Here is a 7750-nt window from a genome sequence, read left to right as displayed (position 1 = left end):
CATAGTGGAACAAGCCACCATTACCGCAGACATCCCTCCAGAGTATTGTGCAAATGGTCCGCTGGATGGCACGGAACTCGACTCTCACGTTTTCATCGGTGGTGTCCGCCATGTTCACGAACATCCGCTGAAGACTTTATGGCAACAAGAGATCGTTCTGAGACCTTACAATCGACCTCATCTGTAGGATAGCAAACCAGGCCTCCATCCCATTGTCATGCGCCGATTGCTTGAGGCAGGGGAACTTGGTGAAAGTGCATGGAGCCCCCATGTGTGGTTTTGGTAATTAATGACAATCCCTATGGACTGATGTTTGCATTGAGTTATATTTGTAGGAGTTTGTTATCACCAAGATTTGACCGAGTCAGAGGTGGGCCACGATTGAGATAGACTTGAAGATATACATGGAAGGAAGAACAAGAATTGGCCTTATACACGAAGTTGGGCTGGATTGCCCATGTATCTGTAATATAGTAGATCGCATCTTAGAAGTTAGAATTTTACCCGTGCACGGTTAGGTGCACGTCTGAATTAGAAAGTCCGCCGGACTATAAATATGTATCTAGGGTTTATGGAATAAGACAACAACACAACGTTCACCCCAAAACAAACCAATCTCGGCGCATCGCCAACTCCTTCGTCTCGAGGGTTTCAATCAGGTAAGCGACATGCTGCCTAGATCGCATCTTGCGATCTAGGCAGCACAAGCTCCATGTTGTTCATGCGTTGCCCGTACTGAAGCGTCTTTGATGGCGGGCAACGTAGTTATCATAGATGTGTTAGGGTTAGCATAGTTCTCCGTATAACATGCTTACGTAGTGCAACCCTTGCATGTCTAGCCGCCCTCACACCTATCTCGTGTGTGGGGCGGCACCGCTTGTTCATTATTTAGTAGATCTGATCCGTTACGATTGCTCCTTGCTCTGCAAGGATTAGTTTAATATCTGCAATAGTTAGGCCTTACAAAGGGGGGGGAGGATCCAGCGGCACGTAGGGTGGCGTTCGCAAGTCCTAAACAGGATGTTCCGAGGATCAACGCCATGTTGGTTCTTTTGGCCTTGTTTAGGATCGGCTTACGAGCACCGTGCGTGGCCGCGAGGCCCAACCTGGAGTAGGATGATCCGATTATGCGGTGAAAACCCTAAATCGTCGTAGATCTCATTAGCTTTATCTTGATCAAGCAGGATCACCAAGTATTCGTGCACCCCGTACGAATCATGGGTGGATCGGCTCTTTGAGCCGATTCACAGGATAACCTGAGAGCCGATCGAGGCTCTTATTTAATGTTTACGTGTATGCCATGCAGGAACTAAGCGAGGCATCCCCATCACCTTCCTGACCAGGTATAGGTCGTGGCACGCCCTTACACTTCGCATCGCCGCGTGTGACCGTAAGAGCATTGCGGGCCGTCGCTCGGAGGGGTCTCAGCCAGCCTCAGCTCTAGGCTCCTCCGAGATCTACACTGTGTTGACAGGCCGCTGCCCGCCGGTGGGTTTTGGCAGTCAACACATTCTGGCACGCCCGGTGGGACAATCGTCTACATCAACCACATCGCCATCTACATCTGAGATGGCGGCGGACGGCACGCCAGTCACCTACGAGGAGTTACATGCCGAGCTCAAGAAGAAATACGACGAGATCAAGGTCACCCTCGAAGCCGACCTCATCGGCTCTTTTCAGAGAACCCGTACCCATGGCATCAGATGGAAGGGATTCTCACCACAAGGTGCACTCGATGGGATAGATCTCTCTCGCCCGTCGGAGGAACGCACCGTGGCCTACGGCAGGAGATCAACTACTTGGTGGCTCACTCGCTACACCGCCACTCGAGAACTTGGTCAACGTGTTGGAGCGTCTCGCTCTGCGCGTGATCCAGGAGATCATGAGCCACCGCACTCGCCGTCAGACCGGTTCTCGGGACGCATCAAGGAGAGTTGCCACTCCAGTCCGTCCACCGCTGCCATATGCGTTGGCAGCACCAGCTGAAGTGCCGGCTACACCGGCATTCGTCGTCTACAAGATCGGTGGTGACCCTAGTGACTACCGGTTCTTGGCTGAGGCGCCTAAGGAGATCCCTCAAGGATACGCGTGCACGTATGTGCCAGTTGTGGCAACCGGCCACTCTCAAACCAGGCCACAACGTCGTGGACTCCGGCGCAAACAGGAGGAACGTCGCCAGAACAGTAGCTTGAGAAGCGTACGTGGCTAACTAAGTACGCCACCCCGACGAAACTCCCGAGCCCAGCTCTGCAGCTTGGCTCGGAAGCTGGAAAAGCAAACATGGCTGGCTAAGTACGCCACCCCGGCGAATCTTCGTAGTGCATCTCCTGCAGCCCGGCCACGGCGGATCAGATCAGTACCATACCGAGAGACCAGTTCGGCATGGTGCCGAAAAGAAGGGCAATCGGCTATTCCAAGCCGTACCCGACGAGTACGAGATGATCCCGCTGCCACCTAAATATCGGCTCCCGACTTCTCCAAATTCAGTGGATCGGATGGCTCCAGCTCCATCGAGCACATCGGCCGATATTTGGCGCAACTAGGACCGGCTTCGTTGTCGGATCAGCTACGCGTGAGGCTCTTTTCACAGTCCCTCACAGGATCGGCTTTTGGATGGTATACCTCTTTGCCAAAGAAACTCCATCCAGTCTTGGAAGCAATTGGAAGAACAATTCCATACGCAATACCATTCGTAAGCTTCCGGGTCTAGCATTGCCGATCTAGCACAACTACGTCGAAGCGCGGAGAAACGGTGACAGAGTACATCCAGCGCTTCAGGAATCTTAGGAACCGATGTTATTCGGTTCGTATAATCGAAAAGGAAGCAACGAGTTGGCGTAGCTGGCCTTGCAACACAGCTCAAGGACATGGCCTCCCAAGCAGATTATCCTCGCCGGCGCACATGGTTCGTAAACTATCAGATATGAACAAACGCCACCCTGCACTGTACCAAGACAAGTTCAAGCGTGCGATAGTCATGGTCGATACAGAGGAAGGTGAAGTGCCTGCGGAGACCAAGAAGTAGCAGTGGCTGAGTGGACTCGGGGAGGAACCCCGTGTCCCGCAAATGGGTAAAGCCACCAGGGCCGCCTGTGGGATTTGATTTTGACGTGACCAAGACTGAACAAATCTTCGACCTCCTGCTCAAGGAGAAACAGCTTGACGATTCCTGAAGGTCTCAAGTTAACCACTGCGAAAGAGCTAAACGGAAAGCCGCACCGCAAATTCCACAACTCGCTTTCCCATGCCACCAACGATCGCAGGGTGTGGCGTCAAAGACATCCAAGCGGCGATAGAGAAGGGGCGTTTAATTTTCAACCAAGACGCCATGAAGGTAGACACCCAGCCCTTCCCGCCGTTAACATGGTAGAAGTCATCTACCCTGAGGGTTGCCAGCCAGGTCCCACGTTCAGCATCAACATGGTAGGACTTGGGAACCACTCTGGCAAAGATGGAGATGAGGGCAGCTGCTCTCATAGCAAGGACACAGAGGGGGCCGCTCCACGCGATCGGCTCCATCATGATGGCAAGCGCTACGTCACAGAGGGAGAAGTGAAGAACATAAGATATCAACGACCTCTCTCTGATCACCTCCTCAACAAATATGTGAGTCAGTATGACCAACGCCGACGGTCCAACTATGATGATGAAGGAGATCGTCTGGCTAGAGAAGCCGTAAGACATCGTCGGCAGGATCGCGATGAGGAGGAGCACGAGCGCCGTGCCACGTACAAGTCAAGGGAGCAAGATGACAACGCCGGACACCGGGACTGCCCTTTCTTCGCATTAATCGCTGGGATTCAGAATGAGCCGATTGCCCACAATCGGCAATTGCCCAGAATGCAACAAGAAGAAGAAGGAGGCAGCCAACGTGTCTGTGTTTGAGCGCTTAGGGCCTCTCCCACCACCAAGCAAACGCGCTGAGTCACTTCGTTGGGCAGATCTTGAGGATTCCGAAGACGAGGGACTAGAAGAAGAAGAAGACAGGTACCACCGTCCAAGGTGGTGCCCTGACGGACTCAGCCGTTCACAAAAACGCAGGGTTCAGCGGTTGCGCGGCCTGGAGGAAGCCGAAAGGTTATACCTGCATACGCTAAGGAAGGCACGGCCTGATCTGGCTGCAAAGATTCAGCGAGCCCTGGATGAGGAGGGTCGTCCACGGAAAATGGAGTGGCGCCCCAAGCAAAGGAGAGCCGATGATGAAACATCGGCTGGCACGAACATGGTGTTCATCCTCCCTTCAGAGTTTAGTGCTCCAGGGTTAGATGAGACATCCGTGGCACAACTTGACTGCGGCCCACGGCCGGTTATCTTCGAGAAGCCACGAGATAAGAGCTACAGTGCATCCGAAGGCCCTATATTTGCGAGGATATATCGATGGGAGGCCTCGTAAACAAGATGCTGGTGGACACCGGAGCGGCAGTTAACATCATGCCGTACTCTATGCTACGTCGGCTGGGACGCTCTAGCTCGGATCTAATCAAGACCAACGTGACATTGAGCGATTTCAACGGCCAAGCGTCTGAGGCACAAGGAGTTCTGAACGTGGATCTGACCGTAGGAAGGAAAACTATCCCTACAACGTTCTTCATCGTCGATAGCACGAGCAGTTATGCTGTGCTGCTGGGAAGAGATTGGATCCACGCCAATTGCTGTATTCCTTCCACGATGCACCAATGCATAATACAAAGGATGGAGATGAGGTAGAGGTCGTCCGTGCCGATGATTCAGCTGAAGTTTCAACGGGCTGGCATGAACGCATGGGAAGCAAAGCAGCCAAGAACCCTCTCGTGCATCAACTTAGACGACTGCGAACGCATCGATGTGACAAAGGGAAGGGTTAAGCTGGTGTTATCCACTGGCCTGACCATGTAGTTGAAGCGAAGCGACGTGCAACTTGGCGAGGCTGATCCTTGTGATCGGCCCCCAAAGATCTATGAAGGGATATTACAGAGCCTTCAGTCAGCGCTCCAATCATTATGGAGGCCGATCTCAGCAATCGGCCAAAATTATCCTCACCACATGTTCTGCTTGTGTTCGCCCTTGACCCTATCAGGAGCCGACGTGCGAACTACAGAGCCGATATCCGCCATTCTTTAACGTATCGGCTCGGGGGACACCTAAACATGGGAACAGATGCGAGGGTACATGTGTGCAATGAAATGAGGGGGCCGATAGGAGAAAATCGGCCAGTTAAAAAAAAAATTCTACAGCCGATGCAAGCGCATCGACTTCAGACTATGAAACAGCCGATGCGCAGCCATCGACTTTAGTGGAATTATGCGATGTTTATCGAGTCTCCACCAGATCTAGGCCAACGGTGGTGCCTTCTGTTGCCTCGAGTGAGTAAAACAACGGAAACTTCTTCAGCTGCTTCGAGCCGATCCGGGTTCCTGAACCTCTTTGTCAAGGATTTCCAATTTTTGGGGCTAGTTCAGCTGAAATGGAAGATTATCGGCTGTCGGAGGAAGAAAGAGGATCGGCTGTGGCGCATTCTCTCTGACATTCTCGCCTCGAGTAAGGCTCGGGGGGCAGCAGGCTCGAGTAAGACTCGGGGGGCAGCAGGCCTAGTGGATACTCTGTTTAAAGAGCCGATGGGGATGCCATCGGCTGATTTTTCATTGCAGCCTCCTTCACAGATGGATTAGAAAAAATCATCAGTTGAAGAAGGAAAGGACGAATTTCGAAGGACCGATGCGTTGTTATCGGCTTATTACGCATTGGCAAAGGAGGCGAATCGGCTAAATTGAACTAAGAAGAAATCGGCAAAATCAAATTGGGGAAGAGATCTTCATTGATAGGCAAGATTTCTTACATGAAGAGCTGATTGCTCTCAAAAGGAAACACCAGGGGATACATTGCCCCATCTACTACTATTGGCCCTATACTAGAAGTCCTATCTACGGGCCATCACTGCCCTCGTCGTCGCCGTCGTCGCCACTGTCGGCGCTGCTCCCGGCGGGCTCGTCGTCGCTCCAATGGCCGCCGACCGGGCCCTCGTTGTCTTCATCTTCTTCGTCAGCGTCATCCTCGTCGCTGTCGAAGTCGCTAAGATTGCCCGGCCAAGGGCAGAACCGCTTGGCCGGCGGCTCGTCGGAGGAGGTGTCATCCTCCTCCTCTTCCTGTTCCTCCTCCTCCCCGGGAGAGGTGAAGTCGCAGGAGAAGCTGTCGTCGTCGCTCTCCTCCGCCGTTTCCCCAATGGCGAGGAAGCGGAGGTCGCTCTCCCCGTCCGTCGAGGATTGGTCGTCTTCGGACCAGATGGAGAAGTCGTTGTCTGACTCCTCCCCGGCCGCAATGGCGCGGCGGGTGTTCGCTGCGTGGACCTCTGCCGGGTTGTACTCCGGCGTCGGCTCCCGGGAGGTGGAGGACTGGCTGGAAGGATCCGATGGAGCGGAGGAGGAAGAAGACATGGTGGCAGGAGGGCTTTTGGAGTGCTAATGCGAAGGAGATGCAGAGGGGAACTGTTCGCAGCGGTTAAATGAAAGGGGATATAGTGGAAATTCAATGTCACAGCAGTTTCCGAGGAAGTGGTGCCTAAAGAAAACTGCCAGTCCACGCGGAGAAGTTGAGAAGGCAGGGCATCGTGATGAAGGATACTGCAACGGTTCTGCCACGACATGACCCGACAAATGGAAACAGAATGATTTTGGAATTACCAATTCCAAAACCAGGGGGGCATGTGTTATCACCAAGATTTGACCGAGTCAGAGGTGGGCCACGATTGAGATAGACTTGAAGATATACATGGAAGGAAGAACAAGAATTGGCCTTATACACGAAGTTGGGCTGGATTGCCCATGTATCTGTAATATAGTAGATCGCATCTTAGAAGTTAGAATTTTACCCGTGCACGGTTAGGTGCACGTCTGAATTAGAAAGTCCGCCGGACTATAAATATGTATCTAGGGTTTATGGAATAAGACAACAACACAATGTTCACCCCAAAACAAACCAATCTCGGCGCATCGCCAACTCCTTCGTCTCGAGGGTTTCAATCAGGTAAGCGACATGCTGCCTAGATCGCATCTTGCGATCTAGGCAGCACAAGCTCCATGTTGTTCATGCGTTGCCCGTACTGAAGCGTCTTTGATGGCGGGCAACGTAGTTATCATAGATGTGTTAGGGTTAGCATAGTTCTCCGTATAACATGCTTACGTAGTGCAACCCTTGCATGTCTAGCCGCCCTCACACCTATCTCAGGTGTGGGGGCGGCACCCTGCTTGTTCATTATTTAGTAGATCTGATCCGTTACGATTGCTCCTTGCTCTGCAAGGATTAGTTTAATATCTGCAATAGTTAGGCCTTACAAAGGGGGGGAGGATCCAGCGGCACGTAGGGTGGCGTTCGCAAGTCCTAAACAGGATGTTCCGAGGATCAACGCCATGTTGGTTCTTTTGGCCTTGTTTAGGATCGGCTTACGAGCATCGTGCGTGGCCGCGAGGCCCAACCTGGAGTAGGATGATCCGATTATGCGGTGAAAACCCTAAATCGTCGTAGATCTCATTAGCTTTATCTTGATCAAGCAGGATCACCAAGTATTCGTGCACCCCGTACGAATCATGGGTGGATCGGCTCTTTGAGCCGATTCACAGGATAACCTGAGAGCCGATCGAGGCTCTTATTTAATGTTTACGTGTATGCCATGCAGGAACTAAGCGAGGCATCCCCATCACCTTCCTGACCAGGTATAGGTCAGGTGGCACGCCCTTGCACTTCGCATCGCCGCGTGTGACCAGAAGAGCATTGCGGG

Source organism: Lolium perenne, chromosome 1, assembly GCF_019359855.2.
Source record: "Lolium perenne isolate Kyuss_39 chromosome 1, Kyuss_2.0, whole genome shotgun sequence".
NCBI classification, from domain to species: domain Eukaryota; kingdom Viridiplantae; phylum Streptophyta; class Magnoliopsida; order Poales; family Poaceae; genus Lolium; species Lolium perenne.
This window is presented reverse-complemented; position numbering follows the sequence as displayed.